This window comes from Pongo abelii, chromosome 19 (genome assembly GCF_028885655.2).
Source record: "Pongo abelii isolate AG06213 chromosome 19, NHGRI_mPonAbe1-v2.0_pri, whole genome shotgun sequence".
Classification (NCBI taxonomy): domain Eukaryota; kingdom Metazoa; phylum Chordata; class Mammalia; order Primates; family Hominidae; genus Pongo; species Pongo abelii.
Genome location: NC_072004.2, coordinates 42548467 through 42574087, shown reverse-complemented (window position 1 = coordinate 42574087; position 25621 = coordinate 42548467). Strand labels below are relative to the sequence as shown.

At 43.2% G+C, this 25621-nt stretch overlaps 1 pseudogene; it reads left to right on the top strand.

Annotated features, from left to right (window-relative positions):
- Positions 1-22055: 22055 nt before the first annotated feature.
- On the top strand, positions 22056-23591 carry LOC112129684 (ras-related protein Rap-1A-like; annotated as a pseudogene).
- Positions 23592-25621: the final 2030 nt, after the last annotated feature.

Genomic DNA, 25621 nt, shown 5'->3' with positions numbered 1-25621 from the left:
GTGATGGGTCTCTGTACTATCTCAGGAAGGAGTCACTACCAGGAAACACCTACCCTGCACTTTGTCCGTTGCCTCTCCTGGACAGGGCCATCAGAGATTGGCTGCAAGTCCTTGGGGGAGAGGAAATGGTCTCTGGCTTGCAAGAGCCAATTTGTCCTCAGAAGCAGGTGGCTGATAAGCTGGAGATAGAGCTGGGGCTGGGTCACAAAGGTGGCTTTTAGGAAGTTTATATCTGAACATGTGAGTCAGGCCTTAAGACAGGGGCCCTTGAGGCAACCCAGCATTGTGCAGGCTGGGCCTGGGGCCCACAGGGGCACAACTCCAGGGATCCTAGAAAGGCGGGATGACTGGACATATTAGGGAGCATCAGGAATGATTTCTAAGACCTGAGACTGCCCAGCCTAGAGGAGAGAAGATAGGGTGTGGGCGGGGACAGTCAACAAATCCTTGATTGAGGAAGAAGGGATGTTCTCAAGGACAGACAGGATCACAGGATAGGGGGGCTACGGAGGCACCTGGGCTGTTTTCAAGAAGACCACCCTCCCTTGAAAAGAAGCGCCCTTCCTGGGTGGCTGGCATGCCCTGGGGAGGGGTGGACTCGGGGGTTGGGCACCGTGTTTACAGCTCTGAGAATCCCAGACCCCAAATCCGACTCCAGGTGCTCTGACCACTCCCCTCATCTTCCATCGCCTCTCCAACTGGGTCCACAAATTTTTTGTTTGTTTTGTTTTGTTTCAGACAGAGTCTTGCTCTGTCGCCCATGCTGGAGTGCAGTGGCGCGATCTCGGCTCACTGCAACCTCCGCCTCCTGGGTTCAAGTGATTCTCCTGCCCCAGCCTCCCGAGTAGCTGGGACTACAGACGTGTGCCACCATGCCCAGCTAATTTTTTGTATTTTTAGTAGAGACCTGGTTTCACCATGTTGTCCAGGATGGTCCCAGTCTCCTGACCTTGTGATCCGCCCGTCTCAGCCTCCCAAAGTGCTGGGATTGTAGGCATGAGCCACCGTGCCCAACTACAAAATTTGTTTTATACGTGTTCAAATCCACCCCCCTCTGCAACTCGCGAGGTGCTCAAAAGGTGCCTAAATGTCCCTATAAGATCCAGTTCTCCCTTTCCTCTTCCGCCTCAGCCCTCACCACTCCTGCCTGCAGTCAACAATACGCCAGACTCAATTGTTTTCAGATCCTCAGTTGGGTCCTGCAGTTTGTAAAATCTCCAGGCAGTTCGCACGCTCTTGCTTCGCCTAAGCATATTCTCCCTGACTCCTCCTCCTTACTCTACTGGTTCAGTCTTGTTTACCTTTCAAGCCCTAAGACTGAAATTTCTTTGTCAACTCTCATCACAGACAGGATCAGGACCCCTGCAAAGTGCCCTAGATATCACAATACATGTCACACTGCATTGCATTCTCCTGATAACACATCTCTGTCCCCCACAAGACTACAGGCTCCCTCCAGGCACAGACTGTCTGTACGGACCTGGCACAGGGCTCGTACTCAACAAGTACGTGTTGAAAGAATGGATGGCTGGATGGATGGGTAGATGGGTGGATGGGATGCCCATAAGATAATTTGTAAGGTTTATGCCGGAGAGCCAAGCCCTCCTTCCAGCATGTTCTGGAGCTAGTCCTCAGAGCTTTAGGCAGGACATATAGGGGCCATTGGTCAGACCACCAGGCAAAGAAGTGAATGGATTTTCATTACCATCAAGACCATGATGAGGAGATAGGGAGTAACCCTTCCAGAGCCAGCCCTGTCCATCAGCTGTGGCTGTTGGAGGCTGGGCAGGGACCCAGGGAGTATTCTGATCCTAAAAGAGATCCGAGGCTCATTTATACACAATCAGTCCAAGAACCACCTTCTTGCATCACCAAGTAGCAAGGCCCATTCTTTCTCCTTCTAAGTCTCCAGGCCCAGCTCTCTTTAAAAATTGTGATAAAACACACATTTTAATGACCGTCTTAAACATTTTTAAGTGTACAGCTCAGTGCTGCTAAGTATATGTACACTGTTTTGCAGCCAACTTCAGAACTTTTCATTTTGCAAAATTGAAACTCTATACTCATTAAACAACTCATTTCCTCCTTCCCCCAGTCCCTGGCAACTACTTTTTTTACTTTATGTTTCCTTGAGTTTGACTAGTCTAAATACCTCATAGAAATGAAATCATACGTTTATTTGTCTTTTGTGAAAGGTGTGTTTCACTTAGCATAATGTCCTTAAGATTCATCTATTTTGTGTATGTGTCAACATTTTTACGGCTGAATAACATCCCATTCTATGTGTAGACCACATTTTGTTTATCCATTCATCTGTCAATAGACATTTGGGTTGCTTTCACCTTTTGGCTATTGTGAATAACCCTGCTACGAACGTGGGTGTACAAATATCTCTTTGAGACCTTCCTTTCAATTCTTTTGGATATATACCAAGAAGCAGTATTGCTGGATCATCTGGTAGCTCTATGTTTCGTTTTTTTTAAGGAAATTCCATGCTGTTTGCCACAGCAGCTGCACCATCTTATATTTCCACCAACAGCACACAAGGGTTCCAATTTTCTCACAGCCTCACCAATACTCATTATTTTTGTTTTGTCTTTTTTAAAACAGCAGCCATCCTAGTGGGTGTGTGGTGTTTCATTGTGGTTTTGTGCTTGTTTCGGCAGCACACATATTAAAATTGGAATGATGCAGAGAAGATATTTCGTTGTGGTTTAGATTTGCATTTCCTTAGTGATTGAGCAACTTTTCATATACTTGTCCATTTGTATATCTTCTTTGGAGAAATGTCTATTGAAACCGTCTGCCAATTTTTAAATTTGGTTACTTGTTTTTTGTTGTTGTTGGATTGTAAGAGTTCTTTATATATTCTGGATATTAACCCCTTCTCAGACGTATGGTTTACAAATATTTTCTCCCATTCTGTAGGTTGCCTTTTTATTCTGTTGATTGTGTCCTTAGATGACACATGCCCAGCTCTTTTGAGGACTCTTTCTCTGTTTTCTATTTAAACTTTCGTTTGATATTATTTTAAGCTGATTTCACCTAGCTCAATATTGTGAGGAGGCCCTAGAGATAGGAGGAGGTGGTAAGATTAATGCTGGCTTCCAATCTTTGGGTCCTTGAACCTGATTCCATTCATTCCTTATCTACCCATGTATTCATTCATTCAGCAAACACAGAGTTTTGGAATGAAACAGATCTGGCTTTGAATGCAATGTTTCTGAGTCTCAGTTCTCTCTCCGTAAAGCAGGGGAAAACTGGACATGTAGTCAAGAGAGAAGATTTTATGCTAGAAACATCAAACTAGAAACACTATGCAAAGGGCCTGCCCTGGGTGGACACTTCATAAACAGTAGCGATTGTCATTTCTCAGTGGCTAGCAGTGGGCGGATGCAGCCCTTCTCCAGGGTCCCTTAAATCTCAAGGTCAAGAGAGTTCAGCTCAGTTTATTTTCCCAAGAGATTAAGTGCTGTTGACAAATCAAAGCGGTGCTCTGACCAAGCCTCTCCCCACAGTGGCAGTGATAGTGACAAAGTCTCCCTCCTGTCATATGTTCTGACCCTGAAGGCAAGGAGGCAGGGAAGACACTCTGCCTGACAGGGAGCCAAGGGAACCCATGTTTGTGATGAGCAGAGTTTCTGTGAAAGACCTTTCACCAAAAACAGCAGGATTGAATCATGTTGCCCTGGGTCATGTGGCGATAAGATAAGCTGAGCTGCTCTGCAGTGTTTGAACCGTGGAGCTCTCTGACTAGAAGAGCTGCCTGAGTGGGAAGGCTGCCTGGAAGAGGAGCGACGCTTCATTGGTCCTTCCCCTCCTGCCAAAGAATCCTCCTCTCCTGGAAGCCTAGGAGCAGCTTCAAAGTAGACAAGGTGGGGAGGGGGTCCTGGGGTTCTAGACCCCACTTCTAACCCTGGCTCTGCTCCCCACTGCCTATGCCACCTGTTCCTGGTCTTTCTGAGTCTCAGCTCCTCACCTGTAGAATGAGCATAGGAAAAATACCCGGAAGGTGCACGGTTTATGTGAGAAGATTCGTGAAGAGTGCCTGGCACGTGTTCCGCCCTGAGCAAAAGCTGGTTTCCTTCTCCTCCCCTTCCTCCTCAGCCTCTGCTTGCAACTCCACTCTCCAACTTCCACAGGCACAGGTGTGCACCCCCCTGGCTCAGCATCCTTGGGGCTCCCACGCTCTTCCCTCCCTGGCTGCACAGAGCCTTGACTTCTGGCTGGTGTTGCCCACCTCCTTTTCCCTCCAAGAGGAGAACTTTCTCATCCCTCAGGAGCAGCTCCCACCTGCCACCCTTGCCTGATATTGCGGCCCATCTTGATGACACTGTTCCCAAGCCCCTTTAAGGACATACTGCTCTGGTTTTTGGCACAGACTGTACTTACTTTTGGTGGTAAGGATTTGTTCTTGGCATGCCCCCAGCTGGGCTGGGAGTCTGGAGAGCAGAGCTGGGATCTGAACCACGCACCTTGGGTGGGTAGCTCAATGCGGACCGCCACGCGTGCAGCACCCCGTGTGCCCAGTGCTCTTCTTGGAACAGGGGTCTGAACGATGGTGGTGGCTGACAGATCGACCACACATGACTGACAGATGGACCCCCTGGTCCCCTTTTCAAGCATCCAGTACTCTACCCTTCCCCCACAACATACAAACATACTGACCTTCCTTCACCAAAATGTCATAGTGGAGCCTCTTACCATTTAATTTGCAGAGCCTACAGGTCCCTAGGGCAGAAGGGCATCCGCGCTCTGTGTCTCTCCCCAACCTTAACACCCTGAACACTCTGTATGTGTGCCCTTAGGGAAGGTACGCTGATGGTTCCCATCCCAGAATGCTGGGGAGTAAAGCTAGAAAAGAGGCTAGAGATGATCCAGGCCAATTTGTTCATTTCATGCTGAGGAAACTGAGGCTCAGAGAATTTGGGAGACTTTTGAAGGTCACACACATTTGGCACATCCTGGCCTAGAACTCAGGGGTCTCCCTCTATTAATTTTACTTTAACAATTTGTCAACATTAGTGAGTCCCCACTGTGGCCCAAACCCCAGCTAAGCATTTTCACACTCATTCTTGCATTGAACTCAGATCATGTTGTTTGAAATTGATACTATTATCATTGAACAGAGGGGGAAACTCAGCTCTCAGAAAAGGGACATGACTGGCTCAAGGCTCATGGCTAATAAGTGGCCAAGTGAGGACTTTAACCCAGATCCTTCAACTGCCAGTTTAGCACTCTTTCTAGCAAACTTGAGCCCCGCCTTGGCAATACCAAAAGGTTGCTGAGGGTGCTGGCACCCATGCCCCGCTGAGAGAAAAGGCCCATTGAGATGCTGGGTGGCACAGATGATGGCAAGGGCCCTGAACAGTGGCTTTCTGGCAAAATGTGGCCCTGTTTTGCATAACATACAAATAAAATCTCATATTTCTCAGGAATTCTGCACAACAGCTCCCTGGCTCAGGGTAGGCAGAGTCGCTGCTGAGCAAGGCTTCCTAGCCCTGGCTGGACTCACATCTCCTCCTAGATGCCCCTTGCAATGCCAGCAGCTTCCACACCCAATCCTAGGGCCAATACTTTTACCTTCTTTGGGCTTTGGTCTCTTGGCCTCAAATGGGATGATGATGGTGTATATAAAGGTATTTCTTAGTCCAGGCATGGTGACTCACGCCTATAATCCCAGCTCTTTGGGAGGCTGAAACGGGAGGCTCACTTGAGGCCAGGAGTTCGAGACCAGCCTGGCCAACATGGTGAAACCCCATCTCTGCCAAAAATACAAAAAAATTAGCCGGGCATGGTGGCACATGCCTGTAATCCCAGCTACTCAGGAGGCTGAGGCAGGAGAATCACTTGAACCTGGGAGGTGGAGGTTGCAGTGAGCCGAGATCACACCACCTGCATTCTAGCCTGGGCAACAGAATGAGACTCTGACTCAAAAAAAAAAAAAAGGTATTTCTTTCTCCACTGAAACATCACTTTAGGGAGGTCAAGCCTCCATTAAAATACCTTCAGCCTCCACATATGCTTCACAATAACAACAGTTGTGGCTTGTGATTAAGCACCTACAACATTCTAGAACTTAGTTACATCCCTGCAACATCCTGTTTTATGGATAGGAAAACTGAAGCACAGAGAGGTTAAGCCAACTGCCATAGGTCACACAGCTAGTAAGTTGCAGAACTGTGATATAATCTCAGGATCATTCAATTCCAATTCCAAGGCTTTTTCCATGACATCAGAACATGCTTTTGTTTGCAATTCAAAGTCCTTCCTCCATAATCTGCCTCAATTTCCCTTTCTAACCCCAATATCAATCAGACAGGCCCACTTAATGGTCCCCTGTGGGTTTACTACCTGGGATAGTCTCCTCTATCTCTCCAATGGCCTAAATGTATACTTATTTTGGGGCCATTTGTATGAGTGTTTAGGTACATGTATGTATATGTATGTAGGGTTTGTGATATATATATGTACATATGTATGGTGCATATGTATTTGTTTGTAGTATGTGTGTTCGTGTGAAGGGATTTATGAACTTTAGTGTGTATCCTGGACTCATGCACGTGCGTATTAGCATACTTCAGTTTATGACCAGCGTGGGCAACACAGTGAAACCCCGTCTCTACTAAAATTACAAAAATGAGCTGGGCATGGTGGGCACGCCTGTAATCCCAGCTACTCGGGAGGCTGAGGCAGGAGAATTGCTCGAACCCAGGAGGTGTAGTTTGCAGTGAGTTGAGGTCGTGCCACTGCACTCCAGCCTGGGTGACAGGACAAGACTCTGTCTCAAAAAAAAAAAAAAGAAGTTTCCGTCTACACATATACTGTGTATTTCAGTGACTGGGGGAGCATTTGACAAGTACCGTACGAAGTGTTAATATCATTATACCTAATGAGAAAGAAAAAAGTCCTGACAGCTTGCAATTGGCCCATAGGGTAACCAACTGTCCCGGGTTTCCCGGGACTCTCCCAGTTTTAGCACTGAAAGTCCTGCATCCTGGGTAAGCCCTTGGTCCCAGATAAACTGGGGTGGTCACCCTACTGGCCTGGCAACCAACAGCTAGGCTGTCATGTTCTTTGCTGAACATGACAAAATATCACAGAATATTGACATCAGATGAGGCTGCTCTGTGACCATGATAGAACAAGGCAAGATCAAGGACACTATGACACTCAAAATGACCAAGCATCCTTCTCCCTTGGCGAACATGAGTGACTACTGCTTTCTTTCTTTCTTTCTTTCTTTTTTTTTAACCGATGACAACTCTAGCCCTGCTCGGATCCTCCTAACTCCTAGATAAAAATTATTAAGATGCCCAATGATCAAATTGCTCTTGCTTCCTGACAGTGCTCAACCCAGAACAAACTCTTGCTTCCTTAAATACTCTCCAAAATCACCCAGCACAATTCCAAACAAGCCCATCCTCACTGCCTCTTACTAAGACATCCCACAGTCCCCCATCGTGTGTGCTCCTTCACTGCAGCAAGTTAAGAAACCTAACTTTGTTCAATTACAGGTGTGCTCCTGGGGCTATTTAGTTACTGGGCTTTATCACTGAGTGACAGTCTATCAAAATCTCTGGTGAGCAGAATGTATCCATTCAAACATCATTTGCTAAACAAACATTTTCTGAGTGGCCAGGTGCGGTGGCCTATGCCTGTAATCCCAGCACTTTGGGAGGCCGAGGCAGGTGGATCACTTGAGATCAGGAGTTCGAGACCAGCCTGGCCAACATGGTGAAACCCTGTCTCTACCAAAAATACAGAAATTAGCTGGGCATGGTGGTGCACACCTGTAGTCCCAGCTATTTGGGAGGCTGAGACAGGAGAATTGCTTGAATCTGGGAGGCGGAGGTTGCAGTGAGCTAAGATTGTGCCACTTCACTCCAGCCTGGGAGACAGAACAAGACTCTGTCTCAAAATTAACCCCCAAAAGACCAACAAACAAAACACATTTACTGAGCACTTAACTATGTGTCAGGGTGTCAGGCACTATGCTAGGCACTGGGGACAAACCTAGGGGAGTTTACAGTTTGGTGAGGGAGACAGACTATTAAATAATGACAAAAATAAATATGCAGTTAAAGATCATGCTAAGTGTTGGGATCCATATTTAGTGGGTCATGGGATATTTAACAACACCTAACCCAGCTCCACTGATCAAAGAAGTACCTCATTCAAATCTGGATTCCCCCAGCCCCCACAAAAAAAATCTGGATTCCCCCAATCCTCTAAGAGCCAGCCTTCCAAAGAGCCTCTTGGGTTGTTAAAATTCTACCTGCAGCCGAAGACCTATGTGGAGTTGGAGGCACAGAAAGGCAGAAGTTCTCTATTTCTCCTCTCAGCTTTCTTCCTTTAAATGAGTTCATTGGGCCACAAGCGTGGTGGCTCACGCTTGTAATCCCAACAGTTTGGGAGGCTGAAGTGGGTGGATCACCTGACATCAGGAGTTTGAGACCAGCCTTAGAGACCAGCATGGCCAACATGATGAAACCCCACCTCTACTAAAAATACAAAAAAAATAAAAAATTAGCCGGGTGTGGTGGCAGGCGCCTGTAATCCCATCTACTCGGGAGTCTGAGGTAGGAGAATCGCTTGAACCCGGGAGGCGGAGGTTGCAGTGACCTGAGATAGAGCCATTGCACTCCAGCCTGGGTGACAGAGTAAGACTCCATCTCAAAAAACAAAACAAAACAAAACAAAAAAACCAAAAGAGTTCATTGGAGCCCTGTGTCGTAACTCTTATCCTAGGAGATGTTTAAGGTCTTAGTAGCAGCTGGAGATTGGGAAAGTGGGTCTTTGGTGAAGTAAGGCAAACTGGGAGCCGCGTCAGCCTGGCCAACATGGTGAAACCCCGTCTCTACTGAAAATACAAACATTTAGCCTGGCGTGGTGGTGTGTGCCTGTAATCCCAGCTACTTGGGAGGCTGAAGCAGAGAATCGCTTGAACCTGGGAGGCAGTGGTTACAGTGAGCCGAGATAGCTCCGTTACACTCCAGCCTGGGCAACAAGAGCGAAACTCCGTCTCAGAAAAACAAAAACCAAAACCACCAAACAATATACAGGCCCTGGGACAAACTGTTGCCTGGAACGCGATGTCATTTCTCAGAGCCACACGCAGGAAGCGTCACATGTAGGAGGCATGGGCCTCCACAGGATTCCCAGCTCGGGCGCAGCTTGAGGGTGGCGTGGGGGCGTGGCCAGGGATGGGTGGGACTGGGCAGCCCAGCTACGCAGCCTCCCCACCTAACAGGTGAGCAGTATCTCCAAGCCGCTGCTACAGTGCCAGCCCCAATCAGGGCGCCCTGAACAAAGGCATCAACTCTCCTGACCAAGCACGAACTTGTGCCGCCCAGATTGGAGGCATTTGTGGCTTTTAAGTTATCTTGGGGCCACATCTTTATATTCCACCTTTAGTCTGCCCTTGCCTGAACTTACTCATTTTGTGTAGTCTCTTAGGCCCTGAAAGTCCTTTTTGAAACAAAGAAGTAAACAAACTGAAATGCAAGACTTAAACTGTACCTAATAACAAATATTTTATACTTCTCTAAGACTAAAGACTCTTAAACAAAGTTGAGACACTAACTTGCTGGGAAGAAAAATATGTGGAACAGCCAAAGCAAAGTATATATAAAATATGAAAAACTCCTACAAATCACTAAGAAAATGTCTGAAAGTCCAATAGGAAAAAGGATTTGAGGCCAGGCGCGGTGGCTCACGCCTGTAATCCCAGCACTTTGGGAGGCCGAGGCAGGCGGATCACGAGGTCAGGAGATCGAGACCATCCTGGCTAACACAGTGAAACCCCATCCCTACTAAAAATACAAAAAATTAGCAGGGGGTGGTGGTGGGCGCCTATAGTCCCAGCTTCTCGGGAGGCTGAGGCAGGAGAATGGCGTGAACCCGGGAGGCGGAGCTTGCAGTGAGCCGAGATTGCGCCACTGCACTCCAGCCTGGGCGAAAGAGCCAGACTCTGACTCAAAAAAAAAAAAAAAAAAAAAAAAGAAAAAAGGATTTGAACAAGCAATCTGCAGAAGACATTAAATGACCAGTAAACATAAAAAAACTACTGAATGTCAGCAATAGTCGAATAAAGCATTATTTGCCTATCAGATTAGAAAAAAATTTAAAGAATTGGTGATTGCAGGGGGAAATGGGCTAACTTTTGAGTGGGACTATAAATTTGTATGACTTTTCTGGAAGCAATTTAACAGTAACTATCTCAAAAAATAAAAAATGAAACAAAAAATAAAAACAAAAACAAAACAGTAACTATCCTAATTTTATTTTTATTTTTGGAGACAGAGTTTCGCTCTGTTGCCAAGGCTGGAGTACAGGCACGACTCTGGCTCACTGCAACTTCTGCTTCCCAGGTTCAAGAGATTTTCCTGTCCCAGCCTCCTGAGTAGCTGGGATTACAGGTGTGTACCACCATGTCCAGCTCATTTTTTTGTTGTTGTATTTTTATTAGAGACAGGGTTTCACCACATTGGCCTGGTTGGTCTTGAATTCCTGACTTCAAGTGATCCACCTGCCTCGGCCTCCCAAAGTGCTGGGATTACAGGCATGAGCCACCTTGCCCAACAATTATCCCAATTTTAAATGCAAATTCCTTTGACTCAGGAATCTTCCTTCTAGGAAATCTATCCTGCAGACTTATTCAAATGTCCAAATTTTTTTTGTACAAGAATATTCATTGAAACTTTATTTTTAATAGTTAAGGATTACATATATAAATTATGAAGTATCTATACAATGAAATATTATGCAGCCATTAAAAAAGAACAGCCTATATGAATGGACATGGAGGAATCTTCACAGTACACTCTTAAACGAATGCAGCAAAATGATTGCTTTTTTTTTTTTGAGACAAGGTCTTCCTCTCTCACCGGGCTGGAATGCAGTGACATGATCATGGCTCATAGCAGTCTTGAACTCCTGAGCTCAAGCAATCCTCCTGCCTCAACCTCCCAAGTAGTTGGGATTACAGGTGCACACCACCATGCCTGGCTAATCTTTTCAGTATTTATTTATTATTTATTTTTGAGACAGAGTCTTGCTTTGTTGCCCAAGATGGAGTACAGTGGTGCAATCTTGGCTCATTGCAACCTCTACTTCCTGAGTTCAAGTGATTCTCCTGTCCCAGCCTCCTGAGTAACTAGGACTACAGGCACGTGCCACCATGCCTGGCTAATTTTTTGTATTTTTAGTAGAGACGGGGTTTCACCGTGTTAGCCAGGATGGTCTCAATCTCCTGACCTTGTGATTGCCCATCTTGGCCTCCCAGAGTGCTGGAATTACAGGCGTGAGCCACCATGCCTAGCCAAATTTTTTTTTTTTTTTTTTGTAGAGACAGGAGATCTTGCTATGTTTCCCAGGCTTGTCTCAAATCCCTGACCTCAAGTAATCCTCCTGCCCTGGCCTCTCAAAATGCTGGGATTACGGCATAAGCTACTGGCTCTGACCGTGATTCTATTTTTGTAATTAAAAACAACAACAACAACAACAATCAAAACTCTCAGTGTGTATCAGTTAGCATTCTTTTTTTTTTTTTTTTTCCAGATGGAGTCTTGCTCTTGTTGCCCAGTGTGGAGTGCAATGGCATGATATTGGCTCACTGCAACCTCTGCCTCCCAGGATCAAGTGATTCTCCTGCCTCAGCCTCCTGAGTAGCTGAGATTACAGGTGCCTACCACCACGTCTGGCTAATTTGTGTATTTTTAGTAGAGAAGGGGTTTCATCATGTTGGCCAGGCTAGTCTCGAACTCCTGACCTCGTGATCCGCCAGCCTCGGCCTCCCAAGTGTTAGGATTACAGGCGTGAGCCACCATGCCTGGCCCAATTAGCATTCCTAATAGCAAATAACATACTTTACTGTAACTAGTTTTAGCAGAAAATAATTGATTAAGTCTTTTGAAAAATCCCCAGGACAGCCAGAGTTCAGGCTTAGAGCCTCTGCTACCATTAACAATACTCAAACCAGACCACAAGGCTTCTCTAGCACAGACCCCACTGCTACAATTGTCTACACCAACAGTGCTCAGCATTAGGTACCTCCTTTATGATTACTCCTGAGAAGCTGTATTGTCGGCGTTCTCCAGAGAAACAGACTATAAAACACACACACACACACACACACACACATACATGTCTATTTATACAAATGTATACATGTATAAAGAGATGTGTTATGGGAATTGGCTCATGCAACTATGGAGGCTGAGAAGTCCCACCATCTGTCATCTGTAAGCTGGAGAACCAGGAAGGTGAGGGCTAAACTCTGACCTTTTTCCTTGCTTGCCCAAATTCTTATCTAAGGGACCTGAAGAGTTATGCCCTACAAACCATAAAATCTCATCAGATGGGTTTTATTTAACCCTATATAATGTAGTGTACTTTCCAACTTGACTGTGGCATAATATCACATAACAGAAATAGAAGGAAATCAAAATATTTTATGTGAAAATATGTTTCTTTGCTTTTTTTTTTCTTTTTTTGACAGTCTTACTTTGTCTCCCAGGGTGGAGTGCAGTGGCTCGATCTCGGCTCACTGCAACCTCTGCCTCCCGGGTTCAAGCAATTCTCCTGCCTCAGCCTCCTGAGTAGCTAGGACTACAGGCGTGCGCCACCACACTCAACTAATTTTTGTATTTTTAGTAGAGAGAGTGTTTCACCATGTTGGCCAGGCTAGTCTCGAACTCCTGACCTCAAATGATCCGCCCGCCTTGGCCTCCCAAAGTGCTGGGATTACAGGCATGAACCATGGTGTCCGGCCTGTCACGTATGTATTGACTGATGTCTTACATCTCCCTAAAATTTATCAAATCAAATTGTAACCCAACTACCTTGGGCACATGTTGGGAGGACCTCTTGAGACTGTGCCTCAGGCCTTGGTCACTCATACTTGACTCAGAATAAACCTCCCTAAATGTTTTATAGGATTTGACTCTTTTTATTGACCAAAGCCAGCGTGTAATTCAGTTTGAACCCGAAGGCCTGGGAACCAGGAGACCTGATGATGTAACTCCCAGTCCAAGTAGGGACGCCTGATGAGAGGGGGTGGAGGTTGGGAAGCTCTGGTGTAAGTCCAGTAGTCTGGCAGGACTGAGAACCGGGAACTCTGATGTCCCAGGGCAGGAGAAGATGGATGTCCCAGTTCAAGAAGAGAGGAAGAGAATTTGCTGTTTGTGATATTGTGAAATATATATTTGGTTTTGTCCCTGTTTCCTGGCCCACAACTTCTAAAACCCTTGGAATCTCCACAGTGATAAGAGCATCTTTTGTATCCTAATGAGGTGGCTGACGACTCTCGGGGAGCTTCAGGATAGGGGCTGGTCACCAGAAAAACCAAGGCATGATTAGAGGGTTGGAACTTTTCAGTCCCACCCCCAACCTTTCAGGAGGGGAGAGGGTTAAAGTTTGAGTTGGTCACGAATGGCCAATGATTTAATCAATTATGTTTACACAGTGAAGCTTCCATAAAAACCCAAAAGGAATTGGTTTGGAGAGCTTCCAAATTGCTGAACATGTGAAGGTGCTTGGAGGGTGGTGAGCCTGGAGACAGCATGAAAGCTCCGTGCTCTTCCCACAGGCCTTGCCCTATGCATCTCTTCCATGTGGCTGCTCATCTGTATCCTTTGTTAAATCTCTTTTAATTTAATTTAATTTTAATTTTATTTTATTGAGGCAGGGCCTTGCTCTGTTGCCCAGGCTGGAGTGCAGTGGCATGATCTTGGCTCACTGCATCCCTAACCTCCCGGCTTCAAGTGATCCTTCCACCTCAGCCTCATGAGTAGCTGGGACCACAGGTGTGTGCCTCCATGCCTGGCTAATTTTTTTATTTTCTGTAGAGATGGGGTTTTGCCATATTGCCCAGGGTGGTTTCAAACTCCTGAGACTGGTCTGATCCTCCTGCCTTGACCTCCCAAAGTTCTGAGATTCCAGGCATGAGCCACTGCACCTGGCTGTGATATTCTTTAGAATAAATGGGTATCCAATGAAGATGACCACTTAAATAAATAAATAAGTAAATAAATGGGTAATTGTAAGTATTTTCCTGAGTTCTGTGGGAGCTGTCTTATCAAATTAATTGAACCTGAGGAGGAGATGGTAGAAACACCAGTTTATATCTGACTGGTCAGAAGTATAGATGACAACTTATTACTTGTCACTGGTATCTGAAATGGGGGGTATTCTTGTGGGATTGAGCCCTCAACCTGTGGGATCTGACATTATCTCCAGGCAGATAGTGTCAGAATTGAATTGAATTATAGGCCATCCAGTTGATGTCCACCAGAGAATTGACTGCTTGGTGTGTGGGGAAAATAACTCCACACATCCGGTGTCAGAAATATTGTACTGAGTGAGAGTAGAAAATAGGAAAAGCAAAGTTTTTTGTTGTTGTTGTTTTGTTTTGTTACACCTTTATTCTGCCCTGTTGTTCTATTTGAGGCCTCAATAGATTGGTGAGGGCAATCTTGATTGATTATCTCAATAGATGTAGAAAAGGCTTTCAATAAAATTCAACATCCTTCATGTTAAAAATTCTCAATAAACTAGGCATTGAAGGAATGTACCTCAAAATAATAAGAGCCATCTATGACAAACCCACAGCCAACATCATACTGAATGGGCAAAAGCTGGAAGCATTCCCCTTAAAAACCAGCACAAGACAAGGATGCCCTCTCTCAACACTCCTATTCAACATAGTATTGGAAGTCCTGGCCAGAGCAATGAGGCAAGAGAAAGAAATAAAGGGATCCAAATAGGAGGAGAGGAAATCAAACTATCCTTGTTTGCAGATGACATGATTGTACATCTAGAAAACCCCGTAGTCTCAGCCCAAAAGCTCCTTCAGGTGATAAACAATTTCAGCAAAGTTTCAGGATACAAAATCAACATACAAAAATCACTAGCATTGCTTTACGCCAACAACAGCCAAGCCAAGAGCCAAATCAGGGACGGAATCCCATTTACAATTGCCACAAAAATATTAAAATACCTAGGAATACAGCTAACCAGGGAGGTGAAAGATTTCTACAATGAGAGTTACAAAACAGTGCTCAAATAAATCACAGATAACACAAACAAATGGAAAAACATTTCATGCTCATGCATAGGAAGAATCAATATCATTAAAATGGACATACTGCCCAAAGCAATTACAGATTCAATGCTATTCCTATCAAACTACCAATGACATCCTTCACAGAACTAGAGAAAACTATCTTGGCCAGGCGTGGTGGCTCACACCTGTAATCCCAGCACTTTGGGAGGCTAAGGTGGGTGGATCACCTGAGGTCAGGAGTTGGAGACCAGCCTGACCAAATGGAGAAACCCTGTCTCTATTAAAAATACAAAAAAATTAGCCACGCATGGTGGCACATGCCTGTAATCCCAGCTACTCAGGAGGCTAAGGCAGGAGAATTGCTTGAACCTGGGAGGCGGAAGTTGCAGTGAGCCAAGATCGTGCCATTGCACTCCAGCCTGGGCAACAAGAGTGAAACTCCGTCTCAAAAAAAAAGCAAAAAACCTATCTTAAAATTCATATGGAACCAAAAAAGAGCCCAATAGCCAAGGCAATTCTAAGTGAAAAGAACAATGCTAGAGGCATCATGTTACCTGACTTCAAACTATACTACAGGGCTACAGTAACCAAAATGACATGGAACTGGTACAAAAACAAACACATAGACCAACAGAATGGAATAGATAACCCAGAAATAAGGCTGTACACCTACAACCATCTGATCTTCAACAAAGCTGACAAAAACAAGCAATGGTGAAAGGAATCCCTATTCAATAAATGGTGCTGGGATATGCAGAACTGGGTAGGCATATGCAGAAGATTGAAACTGGACCCCTTCCTTACACCATAAGCAAAAATAAACTCAAGATGAATTAAAGCCCTAAACCCTGGAAGACAACCCAAACAATACTATTCTGGACATAGGAACAGGCAAAGATTTCATGATGAAAACACCAAAAGCAATCGCAACAAGAGCAAAAATTGACAAATGGAATCTGATTGAGCTTAAGAGCTTCTGCACAGCAAAAGAAACTATCAACAGAGTAAACAAACAACCCACAGAATGGGAGAAAATATTAACTATGCATGTGACAAAGGTCTAATATCCAGCATCTATAAAGAACTTAAAACAAATTTACAATAAAAAAACCAAACAACTCCATTAAAAAGTGGGCAAAGGGCATGAACAGACACTTTTCAAAAGAAGACATACATGCGGCCAACAAGCATATGAAGAAAACCTCAATATCACTGATCATTAGAGAAATGCAGATCAAAACCACAATAAGATACCATCTCACACCAGTCAGAATGGCTATTATTAAAAAGTCAAAAAATAACAGATGCTGGTGAAGTGGAGGAGAAAAGGGGACACTTACACACCCTTGGTGGGAGTGTAAATTAGTTCAACCTTTATGGAAAGCAGTGTGGTGATTCCTCAAAGTGCTAAAAACAGAACTACCATTTGACCCAGCGATCCCATTATTGGGTATATACCCAAAGGAATAGAAATCATTCTACCATAAAGACACACACATGCGAATGTTCAATGAAGCACTATTCACAATAGCGAAGACATGGAATCAACCTAAATGCCCATCAGTGACAGACTGGATAAAGGAAACGTGGTATATATACACTATGGAATACTACGCAGCCATAAAAAGAATGAGATCATGTCTTTTGTGGGAACATGGATGGAGCTGGAGGCCATTATCCTTAGCAAACTAATGCAGGAACAGAAAACCAAATTCACATGTTCTCACTTATAAGTGCGAGCTAAATGATGAGAACTTACGGACACAAAAAGGGGAACAACAGACACTGAGGCCTACTTGAGGGTGGAGGATGGGGGTAGGGAGGGGATCAGAAAAAATAACTATTGGGTACAAGGCTTAGTACCTGGGTGACAAAATAATCTGTACAACAAACTCCTGTGACATGAGTTTACCTATATAACAAGCTTGCACAGGTACCCCTGAATCTAAATAAAAGTTAACAAAATAGTATAGAGCCTCAGTCACATGCCTGAGTTCTAGCAGCAAGGGAAAAGAAATTCTAGCTACTCTGTTGGTAAGATGAACTGCATAATGTCAGGAATGCCCCCCAAATAGGAAAGCTGTTCAAAAGATCCTAGTTTTCCCCAAATAGAAAAGCTATTCAGAAGATACACAAAGCATGATGTATGTTCACTGCACTCCTCCCCTTGGCTGCCCAACATCTGCTTTCATATTTAAATTCCCAAAACAATAACAACAAATTTCTCTAACTCATAATTTATTTATCCTGTGTACAAATGAAAATGAACTTACTCTTCCTCCTATAGGAGGACTTTTGAAAGCCCCATGACTTACTGCATCCAGCTCCAAGACTAGGATCTCTGGGTAATGTCCCATTTTCTTTTAATTCTGTCATAGTCCTGCCTTGATATTCTGCAAATAGATTATAAAGTTAACCAACAAAAAATAAATATTTTTATAAAAAGGGGAAAATTCATAAAAAATGTCAACACAGCAAATAAGAAAATATGGGCGCATACTACAGTCCTCATTTATGCAACTGATCACTAGGCCAGAGTTGATCTTTGTAATTTCCTCTTTCCACTACTCATTCCATGCTCTCTTAGCTCACAACCAGCAGCTCAGCCCAGCAACTCAGCCCAGCGGCTCTTCATCTGGTGATGTGATCCAAACCTTTATTTCTAAAGAATCTGGGCCCTTGGTGCCCTTATGAGGTTGCTTTCTATTAACTTTTAACCCCTAAACATGATAATATTAGGAGCCATCTGCAAGATATTCCCCTAGATTCTAAGTAGCTCTTGTTTTGCTACCATTGTACAGCAGCAACCCTATTTCTTCTATTTCACATTTTTGAAAATCAGGATCAATAACCAATAATGATCCAATATTTTGATCTCATCTTTTTCCTGATTATTCAATGGTAGAAAAGCCCCAAAAGTCTAGGAGACTGTGTCAACTTCCAGTTCAATGGAACCATTCTTGTGTTCCCTGGTGGAAGCATGGGAACATGCCTTCTTTCTTTTTTTTTTAGTATTCTTTTTCTGACTTCTTAATTTAAGACCTATCTTATTATCAGCCCCTTGCCTTTCTAATATACGCATTTAAAGCTATAAATTTCCTCTAGAGGACCATGTTGGCTTCATCCCACATGTTTTTAAAAATCTGGTAAAATTTGTCGAGCTTCAATAAATAGACCATGGACCAGAATATGATCTATCTGCGTGGACATTCTAGTTGCATTTGAAAAGAATGTGTATTTTGCAGTTGCTGTAAATAGCATTTTATAAATGTCAATTAGGTCAAGTTTGTTGTTAGAATTGTTCAAATCATCTATATGTTTTCTGATTTATTGTCTACTTGATCCATCAATTCTTGAGAGAGGTGTAAACATCTCCAACTATGGTTGTGAATTTGCTTATTTCTCCCTTTCGTTCTGTCAGTTTTTCTTCATATATATATTTTTTGTTTTTGTCTTTTTTTTGAAACAGAGTCTTGGTCTGCTGTGGCGCAATCTCGGCTCACTGCAACCTCCGCTTCCTGAGTTCAAGCGATTCTCCTGTCTTAGCCTCTGGAGTAAGCTGGGACTACAGGCATGCACCATCACGCCTGGCTAATTTTTATATTTTTAGTAGAGACGAGGTTTCACCATGTTAGCCAGGCTGGTCTCGAACTCCTGACCTCAAGTGGTCGGCCTGCCTTTGCCTCCCAAAGTGCTGGGATTACAGGTGTGAGCCACTGTGCCTGGCCTTTTCATATATTTTGAATCTTTGTTATAGGTGCAAACATGTTTAACATTGGTATAGCTTTCTGAAGGATTGACTGTTTTGTCATTATGGTCATTTCTCTTTTTATTTCTGGTAACACTCCTGTCTTTTCTTTTTTTAAATAATTGAAATCAGGTGTGGTGGCTCATGCCTGTAATCCCATCACTTTGGGACTAGCTCAGGCTGGTCCAGGAGTTCAAGACCAGCCTGAGCAACATAACAAGACCCTGTCTCAATTATTTTATTTATTTATTTTAAAATATATGTATTGTAGAGATAGGGTCTCACTCTGCTGCCCAGGCTGGTCTTCAAATCCTGGCCTCAAGCAATCCTCCTGCCTCAGCCTCCCAAAGTGTTGGGATTACAGGTGCGAACCACTGTGTCTGGCCAATACTCCTTGTCTTGAAGTCTGCCTTACCTGATATTAAAATAGTTACACTAGCTTTCTTATGCTTCCAGTTAGCATGTTATATCTTTTTTCCATCCTTTTACTTTCAACTGATTTGTGTCTTTACATTTAAAGTACATCTCTTGTAGATAACAAATAGTTGAGTCTTTTTTTCCCCCAGTCTGTAAATCTCTTGCGTTTTAATTGAATGGCTTAGTCCGTTTATACTTGACATAATTATTGAAATGGTTGTATTTACATTTAACATCTTGCTATTTGTTTTTTATTTATCCCGTCTATTTGTACATCAATTCGCCTTCCTTTCCTTCTTTTAGGTTAACTGATTATATTTTTAGAACTCTATTTTATTTATTTCCTCTATTGGCTTTTTAGTTATGCCTCTTTGTTTTTATTTTTAGTGGTTGCGCTAGTTATTAAAATATACAGCCTATGTAGAATTACAATAATATAATTCTGTTTACTTCTCTTTCTTCTGTAACACTGTTGTCATATATTTTATTTATATATACATTGTAAACCCCAAAATACAATGTTATTTTGTTTAACATTATGCTAGGTGAATGAAGCCAGTCACAAAAGACCACAAGCTGTATGATTCCATTTTTATGAGATGTACAGAATAGGAAAATCTGTAGTGACAGAAAATAGTTCAATGGTTGCCTAGAGCTGTGGAGGAGATGCTGGGGAAAGGGGAGTTGACTACCAACAAGTACAGGTTTTGTTTTTGTTTATTTGTTTTGGTGGGTGTCTTAGTTAGCTCTGGCTGCCGTAACAAAATACCATAGACTGGGTGGCTTAAATAACAGAACTTATTTTCTCAGTTTTGGCGACTGAAAGTTCAAGATCAGGGTGCCAGCATGGTCGAGTTCTGGTGAGGGCTCTCTTCCTGGCTTGAAGATGGCCATTTTCTTTCTTTCTTTCTTTCCTTTTTTTTTTTTTTTCCCCATGACACAGCTCGAGGAGGTCCTGAGAACATGTGCCTCATGGCCACTTTTCACACTGTGTCCTTGCATGGTGGAAAAAGAGCAAGAACAAGCTCTCCTGTGTCTCTTCTTATAAGGCACTAGTCCTATCCTGATGCTTCTATCCTCATGAGCTAATTTAAACCTAATTACCTGTCAAAGACTCCATCTCCACATATAGTAGTCCGCCCTTATTTGCAGACCCCCAGGGCATGATTGAAACCACAGATAGTACCAAACCATATGTATACTACATTTTTCTTGTACCTACGAGAGCATTTAATTTATAAATTAGGCACAGTAAGATATTAACAAAAATAACTAATAATAAAATTAAACAATTATAACAATATGCCAGCATCACTACTCTTGCACTTTGTGGACCCATTATTAAGTAAAATAAGGGTTACTTGAATACAACCATTGTGATTCTACAACAGCCGATCTGATAACCAAGATGGCTAAGTGACTAATGGGCAGGTAGCATACACAGCATTGATATGCTGGACAAAGGGATGACTCATGTCCCAGGTGGGATGGAGCAGGACGTCGTGAGATTTCATCACGCTACTCAGAATGGCACACAATTTAAAACTTATGAATTCTTCGAGACCAGCTTGGGCAACATGGCATAACCCTGTCTCTACAAATAATACAAAAAATTAGCTGGGCGTGGTGGCATGTGCCTGTAGTCCCAGCTACCTGGGAGGCTGAGGATCATCTGAGCCCAGGAGATTGAGGCTGCGGTGAGCCATGATCATGCCACTCTACTCCGGCCTGGGCGACAGACTGAGATCCTGTTTCAAAACAAAACAAAAACCTTATGAATTGTTTATTTTATTTTATTTATTTATTTTTTTGAGACGGAGTCTCGCTCTGTCGCCCAGGCTGGAGTGCAGTGGCGCAATCTCTGCTCACTGCAAGCTCCGCCTCCCGGGTTCACGCCATTCTCCCGCCTCAGCCTCCCGAGTAGCTGGGACTACAGGCGCCTGCCACCACGCCTGGCTAATTTTTTGTATTTTTAGTAGGGATGGGGTTTCACTGTGTTAGCCAGGATGGTCTCGATCTCCTGACCTCGTGATCCGCCTGCCTCGGCCTCCCAAAGTGCTGGGATTACAGGCGTGAGCCACCGTGTCCGGCCCATGAATTGTTTATGTCTGGAATTCTCCATGTAATATTTTCAGCCATGGTTAACTACGGGTAACTAAAATTGCAGAAAGTAAAACTACTTTCTGTGCCATTATACTGTAAGAGGAAACTGCTGTACCATGATACTGAGGGTTAGGGCTTCAACATACAAATTCCGGGGGGAACACAATTTAGTTCATAGCAGCGGGTGATGAAAATGTTCTAAAATTGATTGTGATGATGGTTGCACAACTCTGTGAAAAGATTAAAAACCATTTAATTGTACATTTAAATAGGGAAACTATAGGGTGTGTGAATTATAGCTCAACAAAGCTGTTAATTTTTAAAAAAATTGTTATACTTTATAAAAATTGTGAAAAGAGACCAGTGCTCCAGAGGCCATCACCATGCAGAGCTGGGGCAGAAGCCGCGGTTGAGAGATGGGAGGAGGGGACGGAGATAGGAATAGATTCCCACAGGGCGGTTATCCTGTGTATAAGAGTGTGAGGGCTGGGAGAGATGGCTCAAGCCTGTAATCCCAGCACTTTGGGAGGCCGAGGTGGGAGGATCCTTTGAGCTCAGGAGTTTGAGGCTGTAGTGAACTATGACTATGCCGCTGCACTCCAGCCTGGGCAACAGAGGGAGATCTTGTCAAAAAAAAAAAAAAAAAAAAAAAAAGCATGTGTGTCTCACAGCACCTTCAATGGCATTGAGTAGATTGTCAGTATTTAAACAGACCCTATCATGCATGAGTACAAGCTAATGGTCCTTGGTTCAGGAGGTGTTAGGAAGTCTACTCTGACAGTTTAGTTTATTCAGGGAATTTTTGTTGAAAAATATGACCCAATGATAGAAGATTGCTGCAAAAAGCAAATTGAAGAAGATTGCCAATAGCGCATGCTCAAAATCTTGGATATAGCAAGGACAGAGCAACTTACAGCAATGAGGGATTTGTGTATGAAGAATAGCCAAGGGTTTGCACTAGTATATTCTTTTTTTTTTTTTTTTTAAAGACAGGTCTCACTTTGTTGCCCAGGCTGGAGCGCAGTGGTGCTATCACAGCTCATTGTAGTATCCACCTCCCTAGCTCACACGATCCTCCCACCTCAGCCTCTCAAATAGCTGGGACTACAGGTGTGCACCACCATGCCCGGCTAGTTCTTTATTTTTTGTAGAGACGGAGTCTCACTATATTGCCTAGGCTGGTCTCACACTCTTGGGCTCAAGTGATCCTCCCGCCTTTGCCTCCAAAAGCGTTAGGATTACAGGTGTGAGCCACCATGCCTGGCCTGCACTAGTATATTCTTTTTTTTTTTTGCACTCTGTCACCCAGGCTGGAGTGCAGTGGCACAATCTGGGCTCACTGCAAGCTCCGCCTCCTGGGTTCACGCCATTCTCGTGCCTCAGCCTCCCAAGTAGCTGGGACTATAGGCGCCCGCCACCACGCCCAGTTAATATTTTGTATTTTTAGTAGAGATGGGGTTTCACTGTGTTAGCCAGGATGGTCGCGATCTCCTCACCTCGTGAACTGCCTGCCTCAACGTCCCGAAGTGCTGGGAATATAGGCGTAAGCCACCGCTCCTGGCCGCACTAGTGTATTCTATAACAGCTCAGTCCATGTTTAATGACTTACAGGACCTGAAGGAACAGATTTTATAGGTTAAGGACACAGAAGATGTTTCAATGATTTTGGTTGGGAATAAATGTGACCTGGAGATGAGTGAGTAGTTGGCAAAGAACAGGCAGACAGTGGTATAACTGTGCCTTTTTAGAATCTTTTGCAAGGTCAAATTTAGCAGACAGTGGTATAACTGTGCCTTTTAGAACCTTTTGCAAGGTCAAAGTTAAACTCCTTTTTTTTTTTTTTTTTTAATACAGAGTCTCACTCTGTCGCCCAGGCTGGAGTGCAGTGGCACCATCTCAGCTCAGTGCAACCTCTGCCTCCCAGGCTCAAGTGATGTTCAAGCAATTCTCATGCCTCAGCCTCTCGAGTAGCTGGGATTACAAGCACCTGCCACCACGCCCGGCTGATTTTTGTATTTTTAGTAAAGACAGGGTTTCACCATGTTTACCAGGCTGGCCTGGAACTCCTGGCCTCAAGTGACCTACCCGCCTCAGCCACGCAAAGTGCTGGGATTACAGGCGTGAGCTACCACGCCCGGCTCAAAGTTAAACTTTAATGAGATGTTTTGTATCTGGTCATAGATGAATAGAAAAACACCAGTGGAAAAGAAGAAACTTAAAAAGAAATCATGTTTGCTGCTCCAGGTCCATAGTTAGCAGCAGCTCTGAGCCAGATTACAGGAATGAACTGTTGCCTACTTGGAAAGTGCCAGCATTCTAGACTTCAAAAATCAGTCTGAGGAAGCTTCTCCTGTTTTATATATTATGTGAAGAATTTAGATCTTATATTGGTTTGCACAAGTTCCATGAAGAAAAAAATGTTCTGTGTGTATTTCTTGGAAAATAAGACAATATTTTTCCTTTGCAGTAGCAGTTATAACACATGTGAAAATAAATATACTTGACTCTAATGTGAGTATACTAAAGAGCATGGATGCATTTCAAATGGTAGATATTTCTACTATAATTAAAGTGTTTCATATTGACCTTTTTTAAAATCATGATTCCTTCCTGTCAAGCACTAAAAAGTTGTACCATTATGTTTTATATCTGTTATGATATAAATGATGAAATTTCCCCTCAAACTCATCGCAGTGATAACTTTTTTGAGTCATTGACTTCACTTTATATTTTAAATATTATGAAATATCATCTGTCATTATATTCAAATTAAAATTGTTTTCATATAAGGCTTTGGAAAAATGGTCTTTTATAGGAAGACAACTGGGATAATTGATTTCTATGGCTTTCAAAGCTAAAACATAATATACTAAACAAACTCTAATATTGCTTCTTGTGTTTTACTTTCAGATTAAATTACTGCTTTTATAGATAACTGAATTTTAATATATTAAAAAGATATTAAGAAAAGAAAAAAATAATTTCTGTATGTACCTACAAATTTGCCATTTCCAATGTCTTTCATTTATTTCTGTAGATCTGTATAATGTAGTATAATTTATCTTCAGTGTGAATAATTTTCTTTACCACTTCTTGAGGTGCAGTCTCCAAGTGACAAATTATCTCAGCTTTTGTTTAACTGAAAATGTCACTATTTCACCTTCATTGTTAAAGGATAATTTTGTTGGATATATAATTTTGGGTTGACAGTTTTTTCCCCACTTTCAGCACTTTAAAAATGTAGCTCCAAGCTGGGCATGGTGGAGCATGCCTGTAGTCCCAGCTACTTAGGAGGCTGAGGCAGTAGGATCACTTGAGCCCAGGAGTTCAAGGCTATAGTACATTATGATTGTGTCTGTGAATAGCCACTGTACTCCAGCCTGGGTAACATAGTGAGACCCTCTCTGTTGAAAAAAAAAAAATTAGTTCCATTGTTTGTTGGCCTTCATTATTACTTATGAGATGTCAATCATCTTTTATATCATTTTCCCCTAGTATATAAAGTGTCTCTTGGCTGGGCATGGTGGCTCATGCCTATAATTCCAGCACTTTGGGAGGCTGAGACAGGCGGATCACCTGAGGCCAGGAGTTCGAGACCAGCCTGGCCAACATGGAGAAATCCCGTCTCTGCTAAAGATATAAAAAATTAGCCGGGCGTGGTGGTGGGCACCTTTAATCCCATCTACTCGGGAGGCTGAGGTGGGAGAATTGCTTGAACTTGCGAGGCAGAGGTTGCAGTGAGCCAAGATTGTGCCATTTCACTCCAGCCTGGGCAGCAAGAACAAAACTCCATCTCAAAAAATTTAAAAAATAAAGTGTCTGTCTTTTTTTGCCGCCTTTCCTCACTTTACTTTTCCCAATATCTTAGTAAGAAAAATTTCAAATATAAAACAAAGTTGAAATAATGGAACAGTGAATATATGATACATACCCATCTAGATTCTACTTTTTACTATATTTGCTTTAACACACATCTATTCATCCTTCACTCCATTTTATTCTTTGGATGCAATTCAAAGTTGTACATCCAATGGTGTGCTGATAAACATTTAACAAGTGGATCCCTGGAAAAAAAAGTCTTGTTTTGTAGTATTTGCCAATTACTATTGTGTAATACTCCCATTATGTCTGATTCCAAGCTATCAATGTGATACCACTGAATACAGAGCTGGGAAGAGATGCTCAATAGCACACCATTATGTAGGCTATTCATATGCAAAAGAATGAAGTTGGACCATTTTACAGCATATACAAAAATTAACTCAAAATGTATCAAAGACCTAAGT